The following is a 16,144-nucleotide window of genomic DNA, read 5'->3' as shown; positions in this document are numbered from 1 at the left end:
CAGTCAACACTGTGGTGCATTTAGTTTTAGAAGAGAAGACACAGTTCTCCTTAATTTGAAAATTCAGACATTTGAATAGAATTTTCTATGTTTTTTGCTGAGAATGGGAGCAGCCATGTAATCTCTTGTAACATCAGCCTCCGTGTTCCTTATTCCTACAGCGGATTTGCTTTCCCTTATGGCACTTTTACAACACAAAAGCTGCTTCCAAGTTAAGTACTAAATTATATATTATGGCTCCTGTCATTCAAGAGCACTACAATAATTATCTCTATTAAATAACTTGAAAGTACAACAGGCAAGCCTAAGTGAAGCAAAAAAATCACGGAGTCCAAGATAAAGCTGTTGGTTTTACCCCCATTATTCCATCCCTTATTCCTTCCTGGTAGGAAACTCCACGACAAAAAACCTGTTACCTATTACACTTGTAATTAGTTCCTAAATACTCACATTAGTAAGAGCAACCAAGTTAAAGAGAAATCATACATATTGGTATCATTAAACCTTAGCACATCTGTGTGCCTAATGGAAAGATACCTAGGTTTAATAAAAAATGGCAGTTCTAAGAGAAAAAACAGTGCAGAACTGAATAAAAATCTGGCCTTTGTTTTAAGGAGAAAATAAGGGAAAGAACTAAACAAAGAATATATGAATAATACAGTCCTTGAAGTATATTTAAAATTTGCCTGTTATTCCTATGAGAAACAGTACATTTTAGACCCTGACTTCAAAACAGGACTAAGACCATGCCAAACCTTAGTCCAACCTTCCTTTTATCCATGAAAAAGCTCAATTTAGGCATTCTAGAATTATTTGTTTTGTGGAAGAAAAATACCCAAGAGCAGTAACCAATTATGCAGATGCATTTGTACTGTAGAAGTTAAAGGTTTATTATGCTTTCAGATTAATAAAATAATGCCCCTGTATAGAGCCAGCCAATTCCTTTACAAGTTTGCATTTCACATTTAATCTAGTCCCATAATTTAATCGTGATAGTCTTGTGCATTATACCAGGGCTGAAGAAGTGTAATGACCTGAAAGCAGGATTTTTATGCATGAGATAATTACAGTGTTACCAGCTAGCCCCACAGTGCAGACAAGAATAGATGAACCAATTATTTTTTAAAAATGTTTTTATTTTATGCAACTCTTTCATATTCCTAGGTAAATCTAAGACATAATAGAGACTACCACGTTGATATGAATTTAGACCTTGGATACTTGCTATCTCTGAGGAGAGCCCATTCTGAATGTGACTGAAGTGTGGCAATGTTGTTCTAGGATCTGTACCCATCCTTTCCATGCAACACAGCGACCTAAGTGGGAGAGCAAGGACACTCCCCATCGCAGTTATATGGGATAAAGGTTTAGAGTCTCTGCTTCCTTTTCCTTCCTGGCTCAGCCAAAACCGCTCAGCTGAGCTGTGCAAAGATGGGGGCTGCAGGGAAAAGGTAGCAAAGCCAGCACAGCTCAGATAAGGTAATAAAATAACAAGCAACCAAGAATACATACTTACCATGAAAGACAAGAAAATATTTCATTTTGTGCTTTAGTCATGGGCAAGACAGAATATAGGTCCTGTCAGACATCCATCAGACAGAAGAGAAATACTAGGAACTGATTTAGTTTCTGTCATATAATTTATTTTCTTGGCAAACAAATTATTTTTTATTATTATTTACTCAATATAGAACTCTTCCACTAAAGCAATTTCTTTTCCAAGTATCAATCTGAAAAAGCTTATCTACTGGTTTGTAAGTACAAAATAAATACTACCTTAATGTTTAACTTTTTCTGTCTTCTCTCCTTTAACTTAGGAGAATTAAAGCAGATAGAAAGTCACCCTTATTTGATGTTGCCAAAACAAGTTCTGCAGCACAGCATCAATTTCATTGCATGCACAGACATTATCACCCTTCTGCCTAAAACTTCAGCTGGAAAATGGTGCTAAACCAGCAACACAACTCGCATCCTTTTCAGGGAGGAACTGCAATGAATATTGAGCTTTACTGAGTACCAGTGCAGAACAAATTTGCAACCATGAAGGATTTTATACTCCTCATGGTCTACTTCAGACTTAGAAACCGCCCATCACAAATCAGGATGATGCAATGTGGTTCTGCTAAAACACATTACATGAAGAAAATGAGCTGATTTCCCTTACTGACTCACCAGTCTCCATTTCTGTCATAGACAAACTAGAGAGGTCTGGGTTTGCTTTAATGTATCTGAATAATTCTAAATTGATTTACAGTGAGGCATAAATGGGTAAATACAATAGCCAGTATTCATTAAGGCTATCCTTTTAGAAAGACTAAAAAGTCTTATTAATGCATATTCTCTTTCTGAGAGCCACTATCAACCACAAGACAAATCCTTCCAAGCACCATAGGTTGACTATATTCCATCACACAGCCAATACCATGAAATCTGGCATGCCACAAAAAGGTTTCATACTCACACCCTGTAGTTAAATACCTAATTTGGGCCCCCAAATCTGGCACCTTGATCAAGGCAAGAACCAACCCAGTAACTGCTGAATGAGCTGTGAACAAGCCTCTAACCTGGTGGCCCTGCTTGGAGCCTGCCATTTCCAGCAAGTCCCAAGCAGCTTACAGAGAAGTAAAACATGGCTGTAGGAATTATTTAAGTGTTTGAAAAACTATAAGAACATACAATTTAAAGTATCTTGATTGTCTACCCCTACCTCTTACACATATGTACAGTATACATGGAAATGCTCCTTGACGGAGAAATAACACTGTAACACCAGTAACAGTAGCTGACCTCAGCAACATTTTTATGTTACACTGTATTAACTTTGGAACTGATAAAATGAAAAAACAAAACCAAAGCTTTCCTTCCAAGCACTTACCTGAAAATGGTGAAGTTGGCATCTACCAGAGAAGTTCTACAGAAACACTGTGGATTTACTGCCATTAAGTACACTCAAAATCACAACACGAATAAGGCAAGGAAATAGAGGACACCCTTTTAGTAAAGCACGAGGGTCAAACCTCAGCTATTCTGAATTTTATGGGACAATCTCACTACTTTTTGTCCTTTTATTTTTTTACAGCTGCAGGCCAGCAGAGGCTGTAAAAGATGGCTTGAATTGGCATAAAGCAGGATGTTCCCAAAAAGCCAAGCAAGCTGTTTGAAAACAGGCACTCTGAAATGAGAAAATACGTACAATTACCTTTCACACAGATTCACATTTCCACTTAAACAAAACAAATATTTCTAGTGAAGAATTAACCATTCTTGCTTGTCTCACTTTTATTAGCACTAATTAAGCCCATTTGTTAAAAAAGCTGCAACAGACAAAGGCAGATGGAAAAACTGAAGGATACTAATCTATCATAGAAGCCAAATATGCTGGCCATATTCACTGAGCTTTATACTAAAAGCTTGATCGAATGATAATAAAACACAAGTCATGCCAAATATTGGCTGCTTCCCTAAGCCCTTAAAGGAACATAATTCAATAAAATCAGTGTAATAAAAGTATTAACATTGAAAGTCTTCTGGCTGATGCCATAGGATCCATCTACACATACACATATCGTGCTAATGTTTGAAACTTTCCATTTTGAAGTCATTAATGGTATTTAATACAAGTTTACTATTTGTTTTGTCTATGGAAATTACTTAAACACCATTTGATGCTTGTTCTCAACCTACACTTACTACTTTCAAGCAACTCTCCTAATCTCTCCTTCTAACATGATTTCTTTTTATTCAGATGAATAGATGTCAGCAAATAAAATGCTTATATCCACTGTGTATCATTTGTTTTTGTACAATGGAAATCATACTGGAGATGGCCTTTCTGACACCTCTTTGGCTGATGCTGCTACTTGAACCCTGGCAGGGTCAAGGACTACCACAGACTTCACCCTGGAAGGCTGCCAGCAACAACAAGTGTTCATTTCCAGGCAAAGATGGCTTTGGTAAGGCAGTTTCAGGGAGAAAGTACCAGCAATTCACATATTTAGGCCCCTTTCAAAACTAACAAACAGGAAAACTCAAACAAAATACACAACATACACCCACTTTTCTCTGCCTAATTCTAATCACCAGAAGGAATAGTAACAAAAACAAAATTCCAAAGGTAAAAAATAACATCGTACTGCTGTGTAAGAGCCCTCTGTGCTACAGAAATAATACACATTTAGCAATGCGGCAAGCAAATCTTTTACTTTCTAGTGGCCTCTATTTGTTGTTCAAATATCCAATAATAAAAGGTGAGGCAGTTTTCCATTTCATATCTGTAATATTTTAAGTAGATATCTTCGATAAAGCAGCGCCCAGAGCTCAAATAACAACCTGAAACAGCACTATTTTAACAAAACGCTTTTGTAAAGCCATGGGGCTGCTGCTTTTTTAATCAAATTTCATTTCGCAGCAATAATTTTAATAGCTACCTTAAACCCACCCCACTCCCTCAAGGCCATGTTGGGGTCTGATAAAACTAAAATCATGGACTCGTTTTCTTCTGGGAGAGAGAAAAAAAGCTCCAGTAATAGCTATTTCTTTTATTAACACCCTGCTGGTTGGTTTATTAAGTATATAAGATAAGGGAAACAATCATCCCTCACACATCAGGTCGACAAAGGAGTGTTAACCCTCACCTGCCTGAAAGTGCTCAGCACTGTCTTTGCTCCAGCCTCAGGAGCTGACAAATATCTACATACAAATATAGAGCGTGTGTAGATACAAGTATTTATGCAAAAGTTCATAACTAAATATATAAAACCACCAGCAGAAAGGAAAGGAATGACCTCGCACCTCACGCAACGCCACAGCCAAAAGCAAGGCAGCCGCAAGGGGAGGCGGCACGGACCGGCCTTAAACAGCCCCTCAGAGCGCTACTCTATTGAAAAAATAAAATTTACCTTTCCTGAGGCAGGGAAGGGAGACAGCTCTTCCCAGCCATACGGAGTTCATAGCCAAGAAAAACACCACTAACCTGCCGGGAGAGCACCAGTCCCTCTCCACAGCCCTGAGGGGCCGGCTCTCAGTCGCTCCCTCACAGCCCAGCAGCCCTGAGGAATGGGACTACAAAGGCACAAAAAAAGGGTCAAGACGCTTTACCCCACAACTTTCACCCTCAGAAACCCTACAAAGGGCAGGAAATTCAGACAGAAAGAACAGCCGCCCCCCCAGAAGTCTTAAAAAGGGGGGGAACACCGCCCCCTCACGGCCTCCCGCCCTCAGAAGTTTTAAAAAGGGCGGGAAGCCGTGAGGGGCCGCGTTCCCGCCCTCGGTCTCGCCTCAGGATCGGCGAACAGGTGGGGATGTGCCGGCGAAGCCTTGCAGGTGTCTTGTCTGCTCGCCCAATTGTGTTTGGCAAGTTCATTTTTAGTGATCGCTTTCTGTGTGGTTTTTTTTTTCTGTCTGTTTTTGGTGTTTTTTTTGGGGGGGGTGTGGTTTTTTTGTTTGCTTTATTGTTTTTCGGGTTTTTTTTTTTTTTTTTTGCCCCAAAAGCCCCCTCAGAGCCTTGTGGGCAGCCTCAAGGGAAAACCGGGTCCGTCTCCTGACAGGGCTGTCAAGGTGAACCAGCCCTTCCATGGGGTGCCTCCCTCAGCCCCCAAACCAGAATAAAACACCCTCAGAATGTCCCATTAAACACACAGAACAGGCTTTTCAGTGTTCCTAGAGCATTTAAGGAGAATCTTTTCTGATGTTCCTCAAATGCTAGAAGCGTTCCTCAAGTGGTAGAAGGCAGATCAGCATGAAAAGTGGTTTAAAAACAGGCTGGAATCACTAGGTTCTCAGTCTAAATAAGTTTGAGGGAAATATACAGGGACTGACAATAAAGACTTGCACTGCCTATGCAAGGTCCACTAGAAAAATTGTGGATGCATTTCTTTGTTGTTGATAATTGCTGAAATGGAGCAAAGAAATATCACAACAGCATTGGCATGAAACTTACAAAAGAAAAGGATTGATTTCTACAATGTGTGCAGGTGTGTATTCTGAGGGGTTTATTAATAAAGTGAGTTATAGTTATAAAGCCTGAGTTTTATTTATAAAGTCTGAAGAAACAGGGAAAAGCAGAAACTGACAATTCACTTTAATATAACATCTCCAACACTGAATGCTATTTTATGCTGTGTTTGCTTTCCGAAGTAATTTAATCAATACATTTTTAAATATGCTATCTATTATCTATCTCCTGCACATTTAATGACTGCTATATAGTTAGAAGTCTGGAGGATTCTATGGAATTTCTTATACATGGCTTACAAATCTTCTTACTTAAACCACAATTGTTCCTGTTTTCAGTCTGAACTTAGAGCAGTCTGTGGAAGTCTATTGGCAGTGCTGCCTCATTGCAGTCTCACAGTATCTCATCTTTAATAAAAGACTGAGAATTGTTTTGCTTGTCCCATTTTTCTCTGATCGTGCTACAAGCACATCCCTTTTTCTTCCATCTGTCTTCTTTTCATGAATTTAAAAATCTTGTTCTTGCTTTTGATTTCTTCTCAAATATCTCTGCTAGTATTTGACCCATTATATTCTACATTTGTGAATTTTGATTAATTAATTAACTTTGCTTTGAGAAGAATAGTTTTATTCATGATTGGAATAGTTTTATTCATGATTATTGCCAGCTAGATGTCATTTCCAGACCTAAGCATTCCCCAGCACCTGTTAGATTTCCCAGAGAGTGATAAAAGTAATATCTCAATATATAAAATTCATACTCATTTCTAGTAGCTAGGGTTTTAATGAGAGATGGAGCAGATGATTTTACCCCAAGAAGTTGCTCTAATTCCAAATAAACTTATACTGATATTATTTAATGCTGTCTCTTCACTTTTGCACTGAGCTCCTGCTCCAGATCCAAAAGACCAAACTGCAGCGCTAAACTGGCAGGTCGTTGTATCTAATAGCAGATACAAGGAAGCATTTAGTAACTCTAAAGCTTTCATGTCCTTCAGGGTGTCCTTTTTCCTTACATGTGTCACAAACATGGGAAACACAGCTGGAAATATCACTGTAGGAGCACGGGAAGCTTCTACCCAGTCATTTAAACAGTTCCGTCTTACTATGTGCTGATGTAACTGTGAAATGTGTTCTCTTTGCACTCCTAATTACCCTAGAACAGATGGGAAGGCTGCTAGTTTAAAGAAAAAACCACAGACTCTGTAAAACAGGCTAATTCCACACTCTTAAAAAAGTTTGCTGTGGTCTGTGAGTGTGTGTGGGGAAAAAGGTTTGGATTTCGTTGTTTTTTTTGTTAATTTTTTAAAAATTTGCTTTCATGTTGCTGACCTAACATTCTAAATAACTCCAGTATGTTTTCAAAGGTTCTTGCTAGATATGAACAGTTTCCAGAGAATAAATTATCTGATCTAGAGTATGATTTTCTTCTAATTGCAGAGGAAAGATTTTAGGAAATTTGTAATACTCTCTCAAGTTCTGAAAAACCTGTAGAACAACTTTGTACTGATAACTAGGTTTAATATTCTGCTTTTCATTTGTGAAAACAAAACCTAGTGCCAAAATTAACATATTGCAAAGTAGGTCTATCTCTGCTTATCAGTTCTGTCAAAAATGCTATTATGTAATAAGAAATATGTAATGTCCCTTTTGAAATCCTATCCATGAATTCCATGTTGGAAACCCCTAGCTCCGGAAAGGCTTTTTGGGAAGTCTTAGTGACATAATTTTGTGTGAAGGTTTAGCCTGTACCCATTTCATCCCTACAGTACTACCTGTGCAGATTAACAGTGGTATTGCAATGTAAGTCTGCTGAATACATTTCCCAGACACAGAAACACTGACAGGCTCAGTTCAGAATTCCCACTGATCTTTTCTGCTCAGTGAAGATTTTCCTTGCCTTTTTTTCCCCCCATGTTTCTTCTTGGTAGTGACCCACTGGCTACTGCCCTGTCTGCTCTGTACCGTCCTTCATTTGGTTTTAATTTTTATTTGCAGTGCATGTTTTGGTTTTATATAAATCAGTTAAAACACACTGAGAGCCAGCAAAATTTAAGTTACAGCACTTTTGCAATTTGTTTCTTCTGCATTCTGTTGAGTTTTGTCTGTGCACTGCAGTTCTTGGCCCAGGCTTTGTTCATGTCTCATGACTTCACAAGTAAACTGAAAGCATAAAAATTTGCTGTGTGGAATTGGCTTGAAAAAATTCTTTGATCTCTAAAACTGCATCAGATATTTGGCACTGCAGACAGGGAGCTCCTGTGTTTTTTGGCACATCTGGAAGCTCCTCTGTACTGGAACTCTGTTGTAGCAGTTCGCAGCTGAAAGTGCTACCGGCATTTTCAAAAGCTTGTGTGCATGATTCTTGCCACGGCCTGTGAGAATCTGTCAGGAATCTGTGCTCACAGAGAGAAAACCAGCAGGTCTTCCCCTTTTTGTTTTTTTCTTTTTACACAAAGGCAGTAGAGAAGCCTTTCTCGCTGTGTCGATTTTCACCCAACTCGATTTTCCAGATAAGCATCCTAGCTGAAAGGAGGTCTCGCTTCACCCTTCAGCTTTCTGCGTGTGGAGATGGAGCTTGGCCTGTTCTGCCCATCTGCAGGCAGGCAGTTGGCTCCTCACTGTAGCTAGATCAGCCTCAGCTCTCAACACAAACTTAGCAGCTCTCTGGCTCCACTTGCACACTTGAAAGCTTCCCAGAAGATCACCCAGGGATGATGGATGCAAGGGTACTTGTAAAAGGAGGGAGGAAAAAAAAAAAAAAGAGAGAAATGACATGGACAGGACAGAAAGAAAACCTAAAAATAAAATCAAATAGGGTCATCAAGATCTTGCCTGAAGCTGTGTAATTCTGCTTTTGTTCTTAGTTTAATCTCAGTGGTCCAATTGTATAGGTGTTACACGAGCTTACAATTGTTGAGGGGAAAATATACGTAACATAATTCTGATTTTCAGAATAAATTTAGAGTGAGTACAGTGGGACTGGAAATCTTGGCCAATATTTTGTTTGTCCTTTTTCTTCATGAGGTAAGAGATATGTTTCTCTAAGCACTTTGCTAATGTATTTCTGCTTTTTATTCATCAGTCCTTATCATTGTACTTGAGAGGTTACGTGGTTTCAGGATATCCATAGATTTACAATTTTCCTGGTAGCACTGAATAGATTGTGTGTATCCACTGTAAAAAATTAATTTTTTCCCTACAAAACATCTCATATGTAAGAATGATATTTCATTCTTTTCACATAAAAATTCAACTGTTTTATTCTTATGCTCTTTTTAAATATAGATTTTGTTGCCTATATTTGGACCCAGGATGACTTCTTTAAACGACTTCCTCGTCAGCACCTGACCTGGTGCCCACGGTTACACCAGAACAAGAGATTTTTAAGGTGTGTTTTGTGTCTGCTGGTTCATAAACACTGGGTTGGACCTTGCAGCTAAACTTGTGCCATCTCTTCTGGAAACTGAGCAGCTGTCCTTTAGCAGAATGCCTTCTTGTGAGGAGTGATCTGCCTCTCTGGGGTCTGTTTGGCTCTCGTGATTTTCTTTCCTTTGGAGAAATGGGAAATATTTAGGGATTATGTTCCAGCTGCTTTATTTTGTTTTCATTAAAGCATTCGGTGGGAGAGTGTGGAACTTGATGAGAGATTGCTTTCACTGGAGATTGCTACCACAGACAGATGGGTTCTCATTGCCTGCTGTAGTGGACTACACACTTGCAGGAGTGGCAGTAGCACATTTTATCCTGAAAATTAAGGGCCAATCCATCCCTAGGAAACCTGTTTTTCAGCCAGATGTTGTCCCAGACTGTGGCCAAGAGAAGGCAACTTGTAGATCTCTAAAGAATGTACAATGTATAAAATTTAGTAGTATTGTGCTATTTTTAATTCATAGGTGTGAGCTCAAAATATCTATTTTAAGTTATTATTTCATCTCTCTGATAAATGCAGCTCATTGGTGGAGTTTTCATCCTACCAGGCACCAGGAGAGGAAGATGAGTGTGATCTCCTCCTCCTCAGTCACGCAGGCCAGAGTTCCATGTTTGGCACCTCGGTAGGTACCTCACTATAAATGGTGCTGATGGATCAGGAAGTCAGGTTTGGACAAGATAAGAATGTATTCAGGGTGCTCTGGCTTTGTATCCACGTGCTGTAACCAACCATCAGGAACTGGAAATGAGAAATTATCACTGCATGACTAGCCAAGGTGCTGGAAGCCAGCAGCAAGTGCTTCAAGAATGAGTTTGGCATTGTTAGGCCAGTATACAGCTAGTCAAAAAAGCCTGAAAGTACGTCAAAGTTTATATTTTGAATTTTCATTCAAAAAGCAGATCTCCTGAAGTGAAATGAAATTTAGATTATACTGGTCAGGATAATGGGCTCACAGTCAAAAAAAACAAAAATCCTACAATGAATCACAATTATTCCCATAGAGAAGAAGCCTTAAAGCTTGGGAAACACATTGTGACTTCTCTTCTTCTCATAAATGTAGTGGAAAGGCAGGAGTGTGGACATGGAAAGTGATGGGCAAGGTGCCAAAAGGAGGTGAAATGAAACTAGGAATGTGATAAACAGCAGGCTGGCTTTAGTTGTGCAAGTCTGTGAAGGCTCCTAAAGCAGTGCAGGCCACACATGAATGAAAGGCTTTCACTGCAGCCACAACACCCAGGCCATCCTTCACACAGAGAATTTCTGAGGACTGCTTAATTTGATTGTGTAAATGCCAAACTGTCGGATGGATTAATCAGCCAGAAAGTGGCAGCTTGTGGAAATATTTGTCCATCCTCTAAAGGAGAAAAATGAGGGCATAAAACCGGCAGTGCAAGGGTAATTGTCCGCTCATTAAAGATTGTGTAATGTAAAAGGTTTAAAAGTGGCTTCTGCTTGTTTAGCATGAGTCTCTTACCTTCTCATTAGCACTTTTTAAAGGTAAGACGGGTCTGCTTCTTGCACTGCTGTTCACTTTCTGTGCTTGTCTTCCTTTTTTTTACTGTACTGGAAGGGATAATTTCTAGGTGGATGGTTGTCCTCCTCCCATTTAGTTGTAAGCCCAAAAATGTCAGTTCAAGGCACATCTTCTGAAAATATTGTGTTTTATCTCCACTCGCTCTGTATCTGCCTTTAAACAAACATAGATTTACTATGGAACTGCTTGGCCTGCATCTTCAGGCTGCCTCCCAACAGCTACTGCCATGTTTTAGTCCATGAGAAGCAAATGAAAGGAATTCATATTAGTAGGTCAGATTAGTTAGGTGAAGGTAAAATCAGGAGAAGGAACAGGGTTTTTTAAAGGGTTCTTGCACTCTGGGAAACACTTTGGGCTTAATGCTTGTCTGTTTATTCCCTTTGCATAATTATTATTATTACATTATCTGCTGCAAATAGGACCTGCTTGGATGGAAGTAAAAAACTAAATGTAAATGTCTTAAAATTTAATGAGAGATGATTTTTTTAAGGATAAAAGCATGGTCCACACATCTCTGCTGCTCTCTGCAGAACAAGGCAACCAGAGAAATCCCCTGCTATTTCTGAGATGACCATTTAGTCCATCCATGATTAATAAATATTACAAAATATTTATTTTTTCATTTTACATGTGTATTGTGGCTTTTCAAGAATCCTCAGCTTAGAATTAAACGGGGGATCAGTACTAATAATGGAAGTGTTTGTTCAATAATCACTCAGAGACAAGATACCTAACAGAGAGCTGCTTGATTTAAAAAAAACCCAAAACTGTTACTATACAGTGTGATTCTTGGGACAGAGCAAAAGCAGGAATTTATTCAACACTTGCCATCAGCATGGTGATGTTTGCCTTCTGCCCCAAAAGCAGGACCTCAGCACACACGAGCACAGCCACGAACATCTGGATTTCCTCCTCCGTTCCCCAAGCTCTCCTTTCTGAGCACAGCGCCCTTTGGCTCAGTTCAGGTCATTGCATCGCCTGTGTCCCCTCCCAGCTTCTCACCGTGCCGTGCCCGCCTACTCGCTGAGGGAGCCGGGAGCGAGAGAGGGAGAAAAGCTCTGGAGCTGTGTAAGCTCTGCTCAGCAGCAGCCAAAACACTGCTGTGTTATCCTCACTGCTTCTCTCACAAATCCCAAACGCGGCACCAGACAGGCTGCTGCGAACAGCGTCAACTCCAGCGCAGCCAGACCCACTACAAATAGTTATAAACAATGAACCACGTGGAAAAGCAGCTTTGCAGCAGTCTCTGGGATTTTTCTGGGCTGTTTTGGCGGTGTAGTCCCACTGGTGCATACCTGTAGTTCTCCCTTGCAGATGGTGCCGTCAGCTCTTCTGGAAGTAGTCCTTTAGATAGAAGCCAGCTTCCTGAGTGTCCTACTGTTTGCTGGTACTCATCACTTCATCGCTAAACACCATCAAAAAAAATAAATTGAACGTTTTCCAGCTCTTTTCACATTTGAAGAGAACTTAGATTTCAACTGCTTTTTAATTGTTCTGAGATTCAATGTATTTCTCCATTTATTTTGTGCAGAGTGATAAGGAGTAACACAGGCTTGGAAATGAAACACTGAAAAGAGATGTATTGACAGAGTGTTTGAGTTTTAACTCACGAGAACTTTTTTGTCATCTGGAAGTAGCTCTGGAAAGACTCCTGGCCTTAACCCAGACTACCTTTTATTCCTACCTTTTTTACCTTTGTTCCTGAGTCAGTGGAGTTTCTTTGAGGCAATGCTCTCATATATGGTCTCTGGTGCCTTTGGTATAAATGCAGTTATTCTCTAAGACAGCGTTCATCTGGGCTGCAGATTTTAGTATTGCTTAGGTAATCTGAGCTGTGAGAATTTATTTCTGGGCTAGAGTAGATCTCCCTGGCGTTGACATCTTTGAAAAGGTTGACCACTTGAAATTCAGTTTTGCCTGGGTGATCCTGCCATTTTGTAGAGAAAAGGAAAGTGTGACATTAACAATTTTTAACGTTTCGTTACCGAGTATTTATTATGAAATGACACCTCAAGTATTCTATATTTCAACAAATTATTACTGGGGATGCATTTTGCTTTTGAATTCATGGGATGATGTTTAATTTAATATTCATTCAGAATTACTGGGAGCAATTTACCATGACAACCAAAAATAATGAATAATATATTTATATCATCCATTAATAACCACCCATCCATTTAAAAGTTTCATCCTAATACGTTCTGGAAATCTGCAAATTAATTATGCAAAACCCTGAATGAATATAAAATTGAAATGCTTAAGAATTTAAATGATGCAATTAAATGCTATTGCATGTAACTCAAAGTTATTTTCTTCTAATACTTACTCATCAATCTTAATTTCAGTACCACCATTTAGAAACAGAATCAGCTTTTATACCTTGTCAAAATATTGGAAGTTTGAGCAAAGACTGTATTCTTTTTCCTTTGATTACATTATTTCCACGCATGAATTTAAAGTCCTTATTTAAACAAAAGTAACCTTTGTAAAGACAGATTACAATGCTCATCAAAATAAGGAGGTTGAGGTCTGAGGTGTCAGTCCTTGTTCTTTAAAAATCCTAATCAATCCAGCCTTGAGAACTGGTCTCAATCTGTAATTATAGCTACCTAAAAATCCTAATTAAACTCCGTAGAGCTGGCAAATCAAAACATAGCCAGTACTAATAAGCAAGATTTGCTGACCAGGCTGCCTGACTAGTTCATATCTTCATAAATGTTTTTATTATTCTTACAGTTACTTACCTAACAATAGCCATTGAGGAATAGTTTTTGCTAAAATTGACTTTCACTGTAAAATACTGAATAAATAAGAAGTCATGCAAACTCTATCCCAGTTAAAAACCAGCACAGTGGTACAGAAAATCAAAGCTGTTGAGTGTGTGCAGTAATTCTGCAGTGAAATCTTCAGGCAGCTCAATTGCTTTGAAAATGCAAAAAAAATGTGATTTGAGGGAAGAGCCAATTTTAACGCCGATAGAGAGGATATATGGACCTAAGGAAAAATACCTTGAACTGTCAGGAAATTTTTGATTTTCTTATTTCTGTTAGCTTCAGTAATATTAATGCCTTTGTATTAGCTCAGTTGTTTTGACCAAGGCCAAATTACTATGTTTAGGTAGGTCTTATTTAGGTACTGTAAAACCTGACAAGTACAAAACCCTTTAAGGACTTTTTATCCAAATTCCCTCTTTAAATCAGCCATTAATGGGAGTGAGACAGTTTTAAAATCTTTCACCTGGCTTCATGGCATAGACTGGGAGACAGCTCATGATGCTAAAGAATCTTACCTTAATAAGTCACCCTTACTGTTGAACACATTGACCTGGAAATCAAAGTTTTGAGACAAAGCAGGAAACACAGAAAACAAAAATCCAGGTGGAGACAAGCTGTAAGGTAGGCAAGGCTGAAATATTTGTGCTAGAAAAGTTTGAGAACACCGTGGTTTAAAGAATCTGGTTTAAACTCTGTGGAGAACGTTTTGCCAATCATTTTGAAAAACAACTTGAGAAGGATATCAATCTTATAGAAAATAGATTTTTTTTTTCTGTATTGTTTTCTTTCTCTTTTCACAAACAGTATTAAAAATACATGTATTACAGTAGTAAATTATCAGATTTGGCTGTTTTCAAGCCAAATTTAATCTAATGAAAAATGTGGGGAAAAAAGTACTAAGAAAGTGAAGTAGGGTTTTTTTTAATTATGTGGTTTTCATCAAGTAATGCTTATTTTGATGTTGCATTATCAGGTCATATATTGTAGGGTGAAATTAATTATTTTTTCAATATATCCTTAAATAAAGCCAGTCCAAGTCTCTCAGTAGAAACACTCCCACTTAAAATTTGGAGAACCTGTGTGTTACCTGCAGTTTTGCAGTAATACAGGTGTTTTGGAATGTGTGATTACATCCTTACATTATGTTATATGTATCAGACAAAATCTAGCATTTGATCAAGGTGCTGACTGTGAGTTTTTTGACAGCTGGTACTGAAATTTCTGTATGACATTATTTGGCCTGGAATTTTCATTGATTCGTTTCTGGGTTTTTTTTAATTCAATAAAAAGAATGTGACTTTATTCTAATTCTTTCATTTTGAAAGCAGTGCAGTGAGTTGGGCAGGACACAAAGTTTACGCAGCTGTGCTGTTGCTGATTAAAAGGAGGATGTTTTCTCTTTCTTTTCAGTGAACAACAGAGGGGAGTACTGAAACATTTGGGAAGAGGAAGCCCTTTCCTGATAAATGGATGTTGACTGCATGCTGTAAAACAGTACTGGACTTCACTGGAAAGGTAATCGATGTCCCGGTTTCCATCTTACCAAAGTTCTGCAATCTCATCAGAAACTCAGGAATAAATCTTTAGCTTCCTTCCCCTTAACCCCCGTCACCAAAGCTTTCTGGATGCAAGGTGTTAGCCTTTGCATCAGTTTATTGATCCTTTAATGTAGGATCTAACTTGCTTCAGGGGCACTATAAATACAATATTGCAAAAGTGCTGCCATATCAATATTCATTTATTTTTATCGATTAGTTGCCACTTGTAAATTCTGGGTACTGAATTAATGGATGCTGAATAACTACTTCGATTAATGAAGCTAAAATTGGCTTTAACATCCTACACTCACTACAGAATTTTTTTTATTACAAAGCTAATTATTTCTTTTTTTACAATCTGCAATTACTTTCATAATTCGGCTTATCCTCGGCTCCTCACTGGAAGCCCCAGAGTAACAAAATAGAAGCTATTTATAAATGTTCATTATTTAAAGCATTACACAAGAACATCCTTATGCTAAGTCCCTATTAAAACACTGGAATTAGTAGGTGAATTTGACCAAATTAATGCCTTTCAGAAGGTGAAATTTTAGAAGATGAATTTCAGATGCTGTTTTTTTGTGACTGTTTTGGCACATTCTGTATGTGTCTTATTCATTCACATAATTATTAGTTTTTGGAGGAGATACAGAAGAAGGTAGGTGGTTACATTCATGAATATTTGTTCTGACACATGGTCCAAGTGTCATAGTGGTGTTGTCTTTCCTATCTCCTTTTCTGCACAAAAAGTTCCATCACTATTTATTTGACATTTGATTTCTATCCAACTGTATCTTTTGTTAAAGATACATTTTCCTTCCTCCTCGGTAAATATAATGTGGGCCCATTTTTTGCTTTTCTGATCCTTCCCTACACACAAAAACCCTGGTGGAGGTGAACACTGCTATCT

General features: G+C 38.5%; 1 protein-coding gene and 1 long non-coding RNA gene across 9 annotated transcripts in view; one reads left to right on the top strand and one right to left on the bottom strand.

The window, feature by feature from the left end:
* The window catches only part of LOC148184224 (uncharacterized), a 65,828-nt gene extending 60,704 nt beyond the window's left edge, over positions 1 to 5,124 (bottom strand). For all 8 annotated transcript variants that reach the window (XR_015772831.1, XR_015772825.1, XR_015772829.1 and 5 more), the window contains exon 1: positions 4,973 to 5,124. This is a non-coding gene — a long non-coding RNA (uncharacterized LOC148184224). The remainder of the gene's footprint in view (positions 1 to 4,972) is intronic.
* A 756-nt stretch (positions 5,125 to 5,880) lies between these two features.
* LOC102102170 (bifunctional heparan sulfate N-deacetylase/N-sulfotransferase 3) overlaps positions 5,881 to 16,144 on the top strand; it is a 338,929-nt gene continuing 328,665 nt past the window's right edge. The window contains exons 1-2 of the mRNA XM_088056447.1: positions 5,881 to 5,972; positions 15,107 to 15,211. The gene's annotated coding sequence lies outside the window, so the exon portion shown is untranslated. The remainder of the gene's footprint in view (positions 5,973 to 15,106; positions 15,212 to 16,144) is intronic.

Source organism: Pseudopodoces humilis, chromosome 6 (assembly GCF_049639895.1).
Source record: "Pseudopodoces humilis isolate 2021_Gansu_Grassland_sample_001 chromosome 6, ASM4963989v1, whole genome shotgun sequence".
NCBI lineage: Eukaryota > Metazoa > Chordata > Aves > Passeriformes > Paridae > Pseudopodoces > Pseudopodoces humilis.
Note: the sequence above shows the minus strand (reverse complement) of the source record. Positions and strands in the feature narration are given on the sequence as shown.